Source organism: Trachemys scripta, chromosome 8, assembly GCF_013100865.1.
Source record: "Trachemys scripta elegans isolate TJP31775 chromosome 8, CAS_Tse_1.0, whole genome shotgun sequence".
Lineage (NCBI taxonomy): Eukaryota > Metazoa > Chordata > Testudines > Emydidae > Trachemys > Trachemys scripta.
This window is the reverse complement of record NC_048305.1, coordinates 30,291,935-30,309,062: the sequence shown is the minus strand read 5'-3', so window position 1 is coordinate 30,309,062 and position 17,128 is coordinate 30,291,935. Positions and strand designations below refer to the sequence as shown.

General features: G+C 39.6%; 1 protein-coding gene and 1 long non-coding RNA gene across 3 annotated transcripts in view; one reads left to right on the top strand and one right to left on the bottom strand.

Moving 5' to 3' along the window:
- Nucleotides 1-17,128, bottom strand: part of DOCK2 (dedicator of cytokinesis 2) — a 494,284-nt gene that overhangs the window by 234,427 nt on the left and 242,729 nt on the right. The window lies entirely within an intron of this gene.
- Nucleotides 1-17,128, top strand: part of LOC117881691 — a 117,835-nt gene that overhangs the window by 89,915 nt on the left and 10,792 nt on the right. Inside the window, exon 2 of the long non-coding RNA XR_004646842.1 lies at nucleotides 1,865-1,939. This is a non-coding gene — a long non-coding RNA (uncharacterized LOC117881691). The remainder of the gene's footprint in view (nucleotides 1-1,864; nucleotides 1,940-17,128) is intronic.

Sequence of the window (17,128 nt, the reverse complement as noted above, 5' to 3'; positions counted from 1 at the left end):
CCCCCAGCCGGGCACTTCCCCTCCCGGGCTCCGGCGGCGCAGGGTCCGGAGGCACGGGGGCTGCCCGAAGCCGGTAGCGCTGGGGCAGCCCGGCTCTTAGAGCCTAAGAGGAGCAGAGCCTCCAGCTGCGGGGGCTCTGCTCCTCTTCGGCTCTGTGTAACTTATACAGTGTAAGTTACGCAGAGCCGCCGGAGCCCCGGAGGGGAAGTGCCCGGCTGGGGGCGCAGGGTCCGGAGGCATAGGGGCTGCCCAAAGCCCGAACGCTACCAGCTTCACGGTTTGCTGGGCAGCCTCCAGAACCTGCGCCCCCGGCTGGGCGCTTCCCCTCCCAGGCTCCAGCTGCGCTGGGGAAGCGCCGGCCGGGGGCGCAGGGTCTGGGGGCTGCCCGGCAAACCGTGAAGCTGGTAGCACTGGGGCAGCCCTTTCCCCCTGGCTGGGAGTGGGAGGGAGGAGGGGCGGAGTTAGGGTGGGGGAAGGGGCGGAGTTGGGGCGGGGCTAGGGGTGGGGAAATGGGCGGGGCCATGGCCCGTGGAGGGTCCTCTTTTTTTATTTATGAGATATGGTAACCCTAATGTAGTGGTGAAATCTTCATGGAGTAGTTCTGCTAATTTTCTGGAACCTCTAAGGAGGAAGATATCTTCCTCAACAAACACAACAAAAATAGAGTCTGCCCTCATTTGACAAAAGCCTGGTTGAAGATTATGTATCTGAGTATTCCAGAAGGGTGCAGCATTGTAAAGTGAAATGCAGACCATTCTGCTACATTTGTTCTTCACTTTTATTCTGTTACCACATTGTTGGAAACTGAATTACTGCAAAGCTCCTCAGCTGGCTCTGTTTCAGCCTCAGTGACAGGCTTCAATCTATCTTTTAGAATCATTGGGTGACTGTGTTGACTATGGTAGTAAAACTGTGTAATAATTATCCCCATTGCTTTTGTGAGTAGCACCACTGCCGCTATTGAAAAGAACAGACTGAGATTAGTTCTCAGAAAAGCAATCAGAGAAGAATTTTGGGCATAATCATACACTTTTTATGCAGATAAAGCTGCCATTGACTTCAATGGATTGGACACCTGGGATGGAAGGAACCACCCAGTACATACATCTACAGCATGACTAAATTACTGCAGTTGTCCCCAACTCATTCTTGACAGATGACTGTCAAGCCTAGCCTTGAATATCTCCAGTGACAGCAATTCTGCAACCTGCCTGGTCAGCTTGTTCGTTTTGTCAACTTTCATAGTAGCTACAAGGAGAAGTGTTTGTTTTCTTAAATTAATTTTCAAATACACAAAGAATTGTCTAGCAGGTACATAGGATAAATAGGATAAACCACAAAATTACTTGTTTTTTGACACAGCCATTTATGTCAGTCTGCCTTTGTGGCACTATTCAATGAGAATGTTTAGCTGCCTTGCTTTTCTGTTCAAAAGAAAGGGACAAAAGAAAAGAATGGAAAAGTAGAAAGCAAAGGGGAAAAAAAGGATTATAGTGTGACGTACAGAAAGCACAGCAAATGGTTCAAATGTGTTCCAATCAAAAAAGTGTTCTTATAATTTAAGTGTTCTTGTAAAGATATTCTTATAAGAGATAGCTGTACAAAATCACCTGCTTTCCAGAGAATCCCCTGAATACAATATTGGCACCACAGTTTAAATAAGCTTAAGGGCAGAGGTTCAGGATGATAAATTTATGTGCTTTGGTTGGTTTTAAACCAGATTCTTAGCAACAAATTTCAGTGTTAAATTTGTGATTAGGATACTTAAAATGCCTGGAAAGAGGAGTTAGGTTTATTATAAGAGTTCTAACTTTTCAGTTCACAACTTTTTTATATAAATTACAGCAGCTATTGTCTATTTCAGGCGCAACTTCTACCGCACTGGCCAAGACCTCAACAACTGCAGCACTTGCCAGAACACTGCATGTATCATTTACAGGTACCACCTGCTACTTGGTATAGTATGCATAGATCTCATCAGGGTACAATACAATATTTCCCTTGCACCTATAGTTCTTCTATTGTAAATCATTAATAAAAGAGTGGAAAGTTATTTTGTGTTCTTTTAAGGCATAGAAAGAAAGTTCTCAAGACTGGCATTATTTCGAAAGAAAGAAAATTAAACTAGAAATATCCATTGACGTGATATTGCCACGTTTTCACGAGTATGCTTTGAAATTATTTGAAGCAGTCTCTGCTGAGTAGTATTTCCTTTGGGTATTTCTGTAATGAAGTTAGATCTCAGAAAAGATGAAGACTCAATCCTCCTCCAGACTCAAGTTAGCTATAGCTGCAATTCACGTAAAAAGTAGACAAGCACAGAACACAAGTGAACTCACATTTCAATTCGAGGAACAATTTTCTTAGTGAGATTGCCATTTCATTTAGCTAAAATTGCTATAGCCAAGTAACTTTGCAGTGTGTTCTGGAAGCTAAACATGTGCATGAATAAAACACGCAGGGGCATAAAAGGTATCTCACCAACAGAGTGGGAACCTATCTCTTGGTGCCTGGGAACTGAAGACACATTATTTATTTATGTGTAATACCATAGCACTTAGGAGTCATAGTCATGGGCCAGGACCCCATTGTGTTAGGTATTGTATGAACACAGAACAAAAAATATACCTCCTGACCCAAAGAGCTTGTAATCTAAGTCTAAGAAAAGAGAGAACAGATGACTACAGACAAATATGTGGCGGAGTACAGAGAAACAATGAGACAATATTGGTCATCACGATAGACAGTGCAATCAGCACAACAGCTGCCTAACCATTGTCAAGTTGTTTTTTGTAGGCATCACAGCAAAGAAGAGTTTTAAGAAGGAATCCGAAGGAAAATAACTAGGTGCTTTTACTGATGTTTATGAGGAGCTCCTCCCAAGCATCAGCTGTAGCTTGGGAGAAATCAAAAAGGCGCTTGTTTGAAAAATTAACAAGTGGACTATGGAGGCTGCCATCATTGGCTGATCAAGGATGACTGCATGACAGTTTTAGCTGTGTGGATGGATAGGAAAGGCGTTGTCTTAGAGACATTATGCAGAAAGAGTTGGCAAGACTTAGACATAGCTTGGATGTGAGGACCTACAGAGAGGTCCAAATCAAAGATGACACCCAGATTATGGGCCTGAGTGACAGGCAAGGATGAGGGTGTTGTCTACGGTGACTGAGAAAGGAGGTGGGGTAGGGGGGGAGAGCTCTGTTTTAGCTCTGTTAAGCTTGAGCTGACGGCTAGAAATCCATGAGGAGATGGCAAGGAGGCAGACCAAGTTTTTAGTTCGATCAGAAAGACAGGTCTGGAACAAAGTAGATCTGTCAGTCCTCAGCACAGAGATGGTAGTTGAATTTGCATTTACAGATGAGATTATCCACAGAGAAGGTGTAGAGGGAGAAAGGGGACCAAGGACAGAGCCCTGTGGAACCCACAGAAAAAGTTGTGCGGGATGATGAGGATCTTTTAAGGGACAGGCTGAAGGAGCAATTAGAGAGATAAGAGGTGAACCAGGAGAGGTCAGTCTCAGAAGCAAAGGGAAAACAAGATTTCAAGCAAGGGAACAATCTATGGTGTTGAATGCAGCTGACAGGTCAAGGAAGATGAGGATATAGTATTGGATCTGACCTTTGGCTAGGAAGTGGGGGGAAGGTCACGTTGTGTTTTGTCAATTTTCTCTTGGAAGAAATTGGTGAGATTCTATGCAGAGAGAGAAGTGGAACCAAGAGGAGGGGAGGATTGGAGGAGGAAGTCAATGATTGCAAAAAGGCAGCTAGAACTGCCAGGGTGGAATGCAAAATTAACTCCCTTAGTGCAGCAAGATTAGCATTAAACATGCCTATCTTAAACTCGGACAGTGTTACTACAATATATATCCAGTAACTAGGCTCCTAATTCTAAAGTGATAGGTGGAATTTAAATAATGCACCAAATATTGTGATTTCTGTGGTATATCTGTATAGAATTTGACAAGGGGTTGCAGTTTGAGTATGAAATTGCTGCACGGGGGGTGGGGTGGAGAATTGGACAGAGCATGTGTGTTCAAAACTAGAGATTTGGGATGTGTGGGGAGGGTGTTCTTTGGTTATTTTTTTTTTTTTAAACTTCAATAGGAATTGAAATGAAAGGCAGTCTGGTATAGTTTGTGTTACTATTTGTATATTTAATTGAATAAATCTCTGGTTTTGTTTGTCTTTCCAGTTATTTTCTACTGTTTCAGAAATGTCATGCTGCAAGATTTAGTCCTGGAATTATTTGGCAGTTTTAAAGATATAGGCTTTTGTCACTGACAAGGGTAGGTTGCTCCTGAGGCGTGGGTTTTGTGGTGAAGTGCAAGTTTGGCAATGGGTTTCAGCAGCTAAGATGACAGAAAAAGGTTTCATCAACTGAGGACTGGGTGTTGGAAGATGTAAGGAAAGATTCAAATAATTTGTCAATATGGGATGACGTATTTCCTTTCTCCCCAAAATTTTGGGATGTTTTTCTTATCTCCATTTCTTTACAGACCATAGTGGCCTTACTCTAAGCTTCACACGCATATCTAACACACCCATCATAGAGCAATGGGCCCAAAGCACAGTCTCCCATTTGCTAAGTCACAAAAAATACTTGTCATGTCCACTCAATGAGCAGCCCACCAATGAGCTTCAATCATGTTTTCCTAGACAGATCTCTCATCTTGTATAAAGCCCAAGTAGATCACCAAAACAGTAAAATGTCAACAAATCAGCCAAACACTGCAAAAGAAAGCAAACTAAGATTTGTGTCTATACTGTCTTTAACTATTGAAAGCTACTTTTGAGCTATTCATAACTCTTCATGTAAAAGTAACTTATTGGAGAAAAAGGTAGGTTGGGCCCATAACCACTCGGACAGAAAGAAACTGAGGGAACAAGGTATTTATACCCCAATTGTGTGGAATGTAGAGTTCCAGGGACTTGTTCACATACCTTACCTCCCAACTCAAAAAGGTTCTCTGGCTGCCTGGTTAGTCATGTGGGTCATACAAGTCTGTCCTCTGAGGTGATAACTCTAAGGCATGGAGTAAGTTCTCTCACGGCCATGCACGTGGAGCAACATATGTGATCCCACTGTGCACCAAGAGGCAACAATAGGCATAAGAATTATTAGTCACATGGTACACAGTATACAACCTAAATTATCTAAAGGTCTCTAGGGAAACAAAACTTTGGGAAGATGATATTTTTTAAAGTCAGTGACCCAGATTATCAACTCAGTTATAAGCATGTCAGCTCCTTATTTCAATTTATCCTGGTTTCCGTTTGTCTACACTTAAGTCATGTTGACATAGCTGTATCAGGGGTGTGAAAAAAATAGCCAGCCGGTGTAGATGCAGCTATGTTGATTGAAGTAGGCTTCTGTCGATGTAGCTCATGTTGTTTGGAGAGGTCGTGTTCTTACACTGACAGAAAAACTCCTTCTGTCATGGTAGGCTGCGTATAAATTAGGAGGTCTATGCCAACATAGCTATGCCAGCATAGGCTCCACAGCATAGACAAAACCTACGTTACAGTTACATGTGGGATGAGTTTGCCACATTACCTACAATATACCTTTAAAAAAAAGAAAGCTGACACATACATTTCCCACCGAACTCCATGCTTTCTGGTTCTAAACAAGAAACTTATTCATCTTGTTCATTTTCTAGTCTTCCTTCAGCATAAAATACAATGCCACTATACAAATTTTTTCTCATATTTTGAGTATAATTAACAAAACTTTCAGCAATCTATAACCTTAATGTGCTGATTATTTATTAACATTTGTCTTTGAAATCCTCCATATGAAACTGAGGTTTTATTCATATTTTTCCTCATTGTTATTCAAACTACACTACTGCCTGCTACCTACATTCCAATGTTCAAATAATTAGGAGAGGAAGGCAATTATTTTGATGAAAGAGAAGAAAGATTAAAACAACATTACATAACAGCAATGGTACTGATGAGAACTGTCATTTTACATTTCAAATTATAGTAAGGCTTATATGATATACTTGTAAGCAGGTCTAATAAGCTAATGAAGAAGGGATAAGAGACTTCCTTGTGCTTAGTTAAGCAATCAGTTGCATTGTGATAAATTGCTATGGTGAATTTCACACTGAACATAGTGTACAGAAATGTGACTGATTATATGTCTCTGTATTCATGTGTTGCAATCACTAAACCAGTATTACAAGCTTATTACTCAGTTATTCTTAGGAGGCTATACAAGGTAAGGTAAACATAATATTTTAGTAAGAATTGCATGTCCTAGAGTGTATCCAAAATATGTTTAAGAGTAGAAGATATACTGTGTGTATTACACACACACAGGCTAGGCTACAGGTAAGGACCCACTTCCATTAAGACCCTCAGCTCAGTTCCTCCCCAGTGTAGATTTTCTATTGTCCTCTTAATGTTTCCGGTAAATGTCCTTTATTCTTGTCTGAGTATAATCTTGATATCACAGACTACACCTTGCCTGCACATCCTGCCTGGTATAAGCTGCCTGAGTGGCTTTGTTCTTCCCTTTCTGAGAGATGTCCGTGGATGATGTTGAGCTCTTGGCTCCTTTTCCCTAGGGCTCTCTCATGGGTGGTACCTTGGGAGGGGGGTTCTATTCGGTCACTTTTGCTTAAAAAGGATGTAAAGTCACTGGGGGATAAAGTTGAAATCTCAATATGCAGGTGACTATCACATCTCTGACTTTGGCTGGACCCAATGGTGCAGACTCTTTGCTTTCCCAGGTCCTGGTAAAGATACTGGAAAAGTCTGGGGTAGCTATAGCTCATATCAGGCAAAATCAAAGTGATGTGAATAATTACAGGGAAATAACTTGAAAAAAGGGAGAGGTTGCTGTTTACCCCAAATATTAAAGGGGTTCACCCACACTTAGTCAAAGCAGGATGATGGGCACATGGTTAAGACACTGGACCCAACAGTCTAATAACCAAAACCAAAGTCTATTTCAGATACCAGCTCTCTTTCGCTCCCTAAATAAACGAGGTGAGGGGATGAGTATTTATGTTATGGACAGGGTTCTCTCTCCCGCATATTTGTTAACATGCTATGAAGCATTTTCTAATTTTGTAGGTACGCTCAGTGACTGTTGCATTGGATGCACTTTATAATCCGAAATTAAACAAATGATTAGGAAAATATGAATATTTGAAACCTGCTATTTCCCCCCATAGTACTTACTTAGCTAAGCCTTCCTTAATCACCTTATTTTTAATTAAATTATGACTTCAGTGACATCAAATGCTAATAAGGAAGCCAACAAATTACCTGAACAAATAAATGCCTTACATTAATCCAAAATAGATTGAAAGTTTTATAATTTGCTTATCAAATCTTAACAGAAAGCGTTCTCTGATATGAAACAGCCAAGATCAAACTTATCTTGTTTCAGTCACCTTCTTGCTAAAGTCCCATTGTATTCAACTGAGAAATTAACATACTGAATGAAAAAAAGCACCTTACCAATTTCAGCCAGCAAAATTGTTTTCTACAAGAGATACCTTAGGTCTGCATTACCTGCAGGCAGTAACATGTCTTAGCTATCTCCACCACACAGTAAGATTGCCTTTATTTTTACCATCACAATCAACCCTTCTAAAGGTGATATATGTTGAGAGGCCATCATAATTAACCTTTGGTTTTAAGAGAAAATAGATAATACAGAGCCACTCTTGAGAGGTACTCAGAGAGCCTCGACTCCTACTGAAATTGCAACTCAGTCTCTGACCTTGCTCAAACTCCCTCCCCTGATGGCCTAATTCTGCAAGGTGTCAAGCATTTTCAACTCCTGGGATCTTGCAGATTCAGGGAAACATGCAAGTTCACAGAGACTCTGTCAAGGCTGATTCCCCACTCTGACATTTTGAGTGCAGAAGATGGGGTCCCGCAAGGATTTTAAAAATTAATACTGACCACTTCAGGCTAGTATTAAACTCCCAAGGTCACAGCTTCTCTCTGATCTTGGAAGGGTAGATGCTGCTATCACCCAAATGCAATCTTCCTCCGCCTTTGAGAACCCAGGAAAGAACACTTGGGAATTCCTTCCTGTGGGGTACCCTCAAGCCCTTTCATCCCCCTTTCTCAGGAAGAGCTGAGAAAAAAACAAAGGAAATTAGCTGTTGCCAACAGCTAATTAAATAACATATGCACAAACCTCTTAGGGACACAAAAATCCAATCCTGTTCTTAAAAAAGGTAAATTTTATTAAACCCAAAAAGAAAGGAAATATATTTGGAACTTAGGCTTTTTGCTAGATCTTAAAAGAAACAATTATAAAAATTAAGCATCAAGATAGCTCTCTTGAGGTTCAGCTTAAAGGTTACAGGCAAAACAAAAGCATCTGGGGTTAGCACAGAGGAATCCACAAGCCAATAAACATAAAAAATAAAATAATCCTAATCGCGTCTTCCTAGACATTCCCTAATTTACTTACATTTCTGGGGTTTTAGATAAGCAATCTTTAGGTATGATCCAATGGCTTTTCATACCTGGCTTAAAGCTTCTCACAGCATAACTGCTCCCTGTCCAGAGAACAATATGACATAGACAAAGGGAAGTTTTTTCCAAATTTTAAAAAGTTCTAGCCCTCCCATTGGCTCTTTTGGTCAGGTGCCCACTCACTTCCCTTTACCTTTGAGCTTGTTAACCCTTTAAAGGTAAAGCAAGTAGAGAACAACCACGAAGAGGGATTCCATAGCCAACTGGCTGGCTGGGTGTCCACAAAAGGGAGCGATCCCCCCTCTCATTTATCACAGACCCAATGACAGAAATCTGAAATTAAAGAAGCAAAGAGAAAATGTAGCATAACTAGTCCAAGTAACAACTTGAAAACAGTATACAGAAGTTTGAGACTACGGGGCCACCAGTGATCTTCTTACCAAATGTCAAATACAAAAGTGAAAAGAAACAACGTATCTTGGCAGCAGCCTTCCATTTCCACATGGATAAGAACGGTTTGTACACCCAATGCCATTAGTACTGCAGAGGACAAATGAAACAGCCCTTCTTATCCATGCATCAGATATAATATGTCCTAGTGGCTCCTAAATTTTAGCTGTTCTACTGCCTTAATATGTGACCTCAGGCAAAATCATTTAAATTATCTTTGCCTCAGTTTTCCCATCTGTAAAATGGGGATGATCATACTTAGTTATGTTGCAAGGGCAATTCCCAGGATCAACTGATTAATGTAAACAAACTAAGTGCTAATGAGATTTAAATTACCAGGTAATAACACAACCCACGCTAAGCAAAAATAGAAAAAGCTATCTGACAGCTGGCAATTTAGAGTAGGTGCTCGAGATGCCAGAAAAGCCCTAAAAACAAAAACTTCATTTTGCTAATTTATATTTTATATTGCAGTTTACATTATTAGTTGCAACTAATTAAGCCACTGAACAACAAACATGCCAACACATGCTTTTTGAAACCTCTCTAATGGATAATATGTCTTATTAAATTCCAATTTCAGACTATTAAATAAATCAGTAATACGTAACCGTTGCACACCCCCTCACTGCTATAATTTTGACTTGGCCCATGTTGGTTCATCATCAGCAATGCTGAGCCCAAGGGCCTTATGAGTACTGTGGGTATGTCTACGCTGGGATCAGACTGCAGGGCTGTTTAACTGCAGTATAGATTTCTGGGCTCAGGTTGGTGGCTGGGCTCTAGGATCAGACAAGGTGGGAGAGTGCCAGAGCTTGGGCTGCAGGCCAGCTGGAACATCTACAGCCAATAGTCTCGCAGTGTGAGTCCCATGGGCCCGAGTCACCTGGCACAGGCCAGCCACAGGTGTCTAATTGCAATGCAGGCATAATGTAAGAAATTATGGGTGGAAGATTTAGTTTTAAACATCTGAAAAATAAAGTACCAATATGGGCCTTAATTAAAGAAGTGAGGACAGGGTAAATTTAGACTAAAGAGACTATAAGATTGGTGTTTTCATGCTTGCCTTTTGCACTGCTCTTTTTTGAAAGGACATGAAACCTTCACTACAGGCACTTTGTGGCTAGCAAGGGTAACACTAATTTACTCCATTCATCTACCAATTTAGTCTCTTTCGTCTCCTCAAAATGAGGCAAAACCTGGGCTATGAATTTGACCCTTTGAAAATACATTTCCGATGTGTTTTGAAAATACTTTAAGACTTAAAAACAAAAACAACAATAAAACTGTCTATATATACCAGTGAAGTCTAGTGTTATGCTTCAAACCTGTCTTATGGCTCAAAGTTGTTACAGAATGTGATTATCGACAGTACTTTAAATTATTACACTGAGAGTTAATAAAATCTAAGCATTAAAATAAAATTACGGCCATGTATTTTTTCTAATGAGAATGTTGCTTACTGCAAGAATCTTCACTTTAAGTATTTTGTCTGCGATGTGCAGTACTTACTCCATATTTATAGATACTCAAAACAAAATAACTTCAATTATCTAAAAGAAATAGACACAACCTTCAAATAAGAGATTTAATATTTTAGTATCTCTCTCCCTTACCTAACACAATTTGTATTCTATTATTTTAAATATGAAATGAAAATAATCAAATGGGCTGTGCTGCCATAGTATTTCAAAGTACGTTATGAAAATGTTAAACGAATTTCCATGAGAGTGTAAATGTGGGTTTTGGCTTTTTGTTTGTTTGGTTGGTTTTTTTATGTACTACTATCACATATCAAGAAGCACAGAATAAGCCAGTAATGTTCGCTCAGTTCAACCACATGTAGTAGCAGCCTGGCTCTAACATTCATAAATCAGGCAATTTTTATATCAATCCTCCATGTTTTATTTTGCAAAATCTATTTTTATCCAGGAAACAAAGTTAACAGCAGATTAATAATTCTCCAAATGAAATACCTATCCTAGTAGGAAAAAAATAACTTTCACATGTTTCTTCTGTGAAAACTTGCTTGATTCACAGGAGTAAGCATCCCTTAAAACTAAACAATATATTGTAGGGTTATTTTTGTTTAGTTTGCTGCCCATTGATTAAACTACTAGAGGATCTAATTATTAATCAGAGAATTATGTTTGAAAGGAATAAATACTTGGAAGCAGAGCTATAGATACAATATAGGAAAAGAGCAAATCAATTAAATTCAGTATTTACAAATATGCCAGAGTTTGAAAATTTTGTATGACTACTAATCCATAAATTTCAGGAAAGCAAATTTGTTAAAACCAGTACAAAGTGCAGGGTTTTGGTTTTGGTTTGGGGGATTTTATTTATTTATTTATTTTGGTAAGAGACAACTTTTCCTTGAAGTTAAAAACTCATTACAGCACAAAATATTTCCCTGCTGAGGGCTGAAAGTAGTACAGTTCATTAAAGTTATTAGCATATTAAAATATCAGCATTATCATGATGGTCAGCTTACATAATCAGTGCACAGCACGTCTTCAAGAATACTAATGTTTTCTATGCCAAATTGTACTACAAGGAAAATGAAGGTTCTGTATCTTTTCTTTAATTCATTTATTTCAGTTGCCACCAAGACCCAAAGGGCTAATCCAATAGCCACAGGTGCTCGTACATCAATTAAAACATTACATAGAAAAAACAAGCCCAGTCCAATGAGCTCAGCCTCTGAATCAAATGCAGCCATACAATCAGAGCAGCACAATGAATGAATCCCCCATTCTACCTATGCTATATTCCTGCTATAGCTTCATCCCTCTCCAAACACCTAGGACACCCGACAAAAAATATTGCATTGAACATTAGCTTCTCGGACTACATTCCTTTTAATACATCTTTTGTTATCTGATGTTTTTTTAACTATTAATTGTTTTCAGGATTGATTATCATGTAAGCTTCTCCAGTCCACTATAGCAGAATTTAAACCTAGCTGTACTGCAAAGACAGGCATGATGGTTTTGAAGTGCTGTCATGTTTATTTATGGCCACAGTAAACCTGCAATTCTCTGAGGGCTAATCAAAATGCAGATGCACTCTGGAAAGTGATGAACTTGCCAGTCAGATATGTGAAGAGTGGTGCAGATGGAAATTACACTGCATAAATAATGAACAAAACTTAATTAGAAGCATATTTCAGGGAAACCTTTCCCATCAGGTCAAAAAAATCTAGCATGTTTCAGGGGCTGTAACTGCTCCAGAAACATTTACATTATCTATTTAAAACAATCCTTTCAAGAATACCTTTGATTTATTGGCCATGAATTGGATCTAAAAAAATCCACTGTTTTGTGCCACCTATGCACATTGATATGTGAGGCCTATTTATTAACACATTTTAGTAGGCTCAACAAATATCTTAGCAGAATTTTAAAAAGGTTGCCTTTAGTTCAAGAAATCTGATAGAAGACTAATTTCACACCCTTATAACAGCCCTAACTTTCTAGAATTGTTTATGGATATACACTTAAATTAAATGATAAACTCCCCAAGTGCTCTTGATATAACATTGTTTTCTGAAAAGCATTTCTATTACACAACAGTCTATAAATTCCACACACAAATTCAGTATTGTATGTAGTGTGTAACTCATTCTTTAGTGTATCAAACATACTGCTAAATTAATTGCTTATTCCATGGGTCCTCAAACTGAGGGTTGGGACCCCTCAGGGGGTCGCGAGGAAATTACATGGGGGGTCGGAAGCTGTCAACCTTCACCCAAAACTCCACTGTGCCTCCAGCATTTATAATGGTGTTAAATAGACAAAAAAGTGTTTTTAAGTTATAAAGGGGGGGGTCGCACTCAGAGGTTTATTATGTGATCGGTGTCACCAGTACAAAAGTTTGAGAACCACTGGCTTATTCAATTGTGAAGTACTAGGACTCCTGATAACCAAATTGATATTTATCAGCTTCAAAGTGCTTTACAGACAACTCATTAATCCTCACATCTCTCCTGCGAAGCAGGAACATATCACCCCCCTATTCACATGGGAAGGAGTTGCACAGAGAAGTCATGCGACTTGCCCAAGGCCGTAGAAGAAGTCTAAGCACCATAGTTCAGGGTAACTGCACTTGTTTTCCCCCTCTGTGGTCCCTCAAGCCAGGCTCCTAGCTCCTCAACTGTCACCTCTTTTGGGCAGAGACCTGCATCTCTCCTCTTCCAGAATGGGTTTCTCCAGGCTGAACAGTTCCCTGCTTACACCATGATATTCCCAGCAAGCCAGACTACCTAGACAGGCCAGCGGCTGTAAAAAGCATGATTGCCTGCAGGCATAATTTACCACACATCCCTTCCAAGCAAATATATTTATTCTTAAATGAAAGCATAACAGAGAAAACCACATTAAAAACAATACAAGAACCTACATGCATGTTAAAAAGCTTACCATATAGATAACTCATCAGTCTCGTGGTGCCTCAGTAAGCCAAAGTCCTTCCAAACCTTCCCAGGAAGGATTGAGTCCCACCCCCCACTTGGGCAGAAGATCCTGTCTGTTTGCTGGATGAGAAATAAGGCCCTGAGTCAGTTTAAACTCAGACTATTTATTCAAAAGTCTTTTCTTTGTCTGTTGGTCTCTGGAGAATCCAGTCTGAACTATATGTGAGTGTCTCCAGGCGGTGGTACTGGTCCTGAGTGAATTTGCTAATCACCCCTGCTCCCACAAAATTCCATACAATCCCTGACCCACAATGATACATAAACAGAATATAGTAAGATCTACCAAAGATATTGCAGATAATTGCCATTTCTGTCACACTAAGATATTATCTCACCCACCTTGTCACACTAAGAAGAGTCCCTTTGGTTCCCAATCCTATTATCAGGCCTCTCTTATAGAAAAGGGAAAAAAGCCTCAGAGGTTGCTGGGCTCCAAGAATTTATGCAGGGCTCTTGGCCTCTATAGCACTGGAGGCTGTTCCCTATGCTGAAATAAGAGTAACCCTTCACCTGTAGCCATGAGAATGCAAAATTGGGCATTCTGTAGTACAGCTTCTTGCCAAGGGCCAACTATGAGGCTCATCCTCACCTGATCACCTTATGCAACAAAGAAGCTCTTAGTAATTATGTTACAGGTTCTTGCAGTGAGGAAGGGAGGGCAGTAGCAGAATGCTGGATCTTGTTTTTCCTTCTTTGTATTAGAGTGGTGCCTATGTGCCCCAACTATACATACAGTAAGAGAGACTCCCAGCCTGAACAGCTTCCAATATAGAGAAACAAAACAGCTGGAAGGTAATGCCCATATCCTTCTCAGGGAGGTATCTCATTATGGAGGGGTTAGAGAAAAGCAATCAAAGCAGTTGCAGTACAAAACTATTATACTCTCCTGGGATAAACTTTCCTTTTCAGAAATCTGAAAGAGACAAACACTTCTATCTCTTTCTTCGGTACAAACTATGCACACTATATGTAATCTGTAGGTACAATATGCATGCTTTGCCCTTTCCAATTGCTGACATATTGAGCCTCTGCTCAATAAACCTTGCTTCACATATTAGTCTACTTTTCCCTTGGTGAACCTCGCCTATCCTGGATACTCCCAAAGCAATACATTGAGGTACTGCCAGTGGAATAGCTTCCATTGCATATGTTTGAGTGGTCCCCTGAATCCATCTGTGTAGCTATTCTCAAGTCCAACCAAGTCTGATTATGGTGGTGATTATGTTGACTGGTACTGGGATAAAGAACCTTTCACCCCTACATTGCCAGTTCAAAGTCAGCCCAGCTCCATAGTGACCAGCAGTTGTTAACCTCTGATAACTACTAAACCGCCCATGTTAAATGGTCCGAGGCTTTCAATCTAGTTCCCAGGGGACAGGTGTCAACATTACAAATAACTTCACAACTGACACCAATGGGCACTCTGAGAATACTGAGGTCAAGTATTAGATAGAGGCTGAATCACCCTCTTGCCCCCAGAGATAGTCTCTCCAGGAAGCCACTCAGAGACTTTGGCAAAGGGCAGGAACATGAATAGCTGCTTCCCTTACTGTAGCTGTTCTGTAAATAGAAATCTTCAGTCTCAGGACTATCATTAAGCTCAGTTTTTTAAAGTGACTCTGTTGACTGGTGCCTTGTCCCTTTTACATCATTTTACCTTCCTATCCTCATTTAACTAACTGCATATCACCACCTTTCCCTGAGAACCTTCCCCATTTCCACTATGGTTTTAGATAACCCACTGCTGTTTCTTCTCGCCTACCATATGTTTCCAATTTAAGATCATTCCTGAAAAGTTCCCTTGTAAGAAGAACAAATTTGATTAATTTAATTTAATATATATATTTCAGCTGTGACATATGGCCTGAATCAGGATCAGGACTTGATTGTACCACCCACTGTACAAACCCATTGGAAGCCACCAACTCTGCCCCAAAGAGCTGACCATCTGAAAAGACAAAAAACAGATACAGAGATATGAAAGGTGTGCAAGTAGCCTTGCAAATTAGCCTTGCAAATAGTCAGGGTCAGGATAGGCCACATGGTTAGTTCCAATTTTTTCTCTAGTTTTATTATTTATGTTTAACCCCTTACCTAACCATATTTTCATTATGATTCATTTATATGCATATTTTTCACCTGATTTTCCAAAGTGAGTAATCAACCAGGCTCTTATCTGACCTCAAGTGAGAGTTGCGAGACTCAGCATCTTTAAAAACCAGAACCTTCTTCTGTTTCTGCTGATAATTAAGACTAGCATTTTCTTTAATTAACCCTGACATTCTACTTATTACATTTAACCCTAATCCTTTGGATTTTAGCTCTTGCATTTTAATAACCACCATCCTTGGTGCTGATATATTATAATTTCTGCTTACATGATGAAATACATAAGAAGGCCAGATTCTGAAACCCTTACCACTGAGTAACACTTCACCCCACATGTAACTTCACAGATTTCAGAAGGCACACATGAGGAGTAAGGCCCCAATCCCGCAAAGATTTATGCACATGCTTAACGTTATGCATGAGTCGTCCCAATTTCAATGAGACTTCTCACACACACACACACACACACACACACACACAAAGTTAAGCACAAGTAAATCAGAGTAGAATTAATGCAGTATTTTTAAGGTTTGTTAATGGTTATGCAATGGAGTGTAAAAAGTTTTAAATTAAGCCAAGTTTACCATTAAGTTAAATAAAGATTTTTTTTTGGAGAGGAGATAAGTTTTAACTGGGAAAGTTACATCTGTTTTACCCTGATTCAACTTAAATTAAACCTTATGCAACTTCTTCCCCCACTTGTCCTCAATACAGCTTGACTGTCTAGATTTTACAAATGGGAGAATAACTGATTTCCTGTAACTGAACATGTGTCCCTAATGTAAGGTAAGCAACAAACGCAGAAGCTCAGCATATACATGACATTGACCATAAGCCCTTTATAAGGTTGCTTTAAATGGTTCGGAGACCTACCAAAATGCCACAGTGAGATTAGTTTGGTTTCTTGCAGTACTCCCAAAATTATAAATTCATACTTTAGAGTCTTTGCTTCTGTCTTCCAAAGTTAAACAAAATATTGTACATTTGTTCTGTTTTTAAATACATGATAAACTAACACTCCATTAACTGCAAATTGTGACAGCTTTTTCCCCAGCATCTCGAGGCTTCCTGGAACTCGAACTTAATATCACTATATATATTTTTTGAAGCTTTCTAGGTTGAATTTACATTCCAGCATTGCATGCAACATTTCCAGGATACAAATTGCTTCTCATCAGAGTGGCTCCTTCCCACAGGAGACTCCTTGTGAGAGATTTAATTATTTTCCCTCTCACCCTTAACTATTTATTCTTAAACCAGCTGTTTCTCCGCATTAGCTTACAGGTCACCAAAGCAGTTTGGGGATGATACTATTAGATATGAGACTCTAGATTTCCTAGGACACACATTAATTATGTTTCCCTGATTCCAGAGAAAGTTAATAAAATCTCTAATACAATATCCATTTTATTTATTGAGATTTAAAATAATAAAAAGATGCCTATTCAAAGCTCGAGGCACTTTAACATAATTGACACCACAGTAAAATCCCAGCAACACTAAGTAATCATTTCAACAGGAACTCAGCCAGCCAGCCACCTACACAGCCACCTTTCCCCGCTTTCATTGTTAATAATAAAAAGATACTTTGGCAGTGTTGGGTGACTAAAGTAAAATCCTATTTAATCAATTAATCAATGCT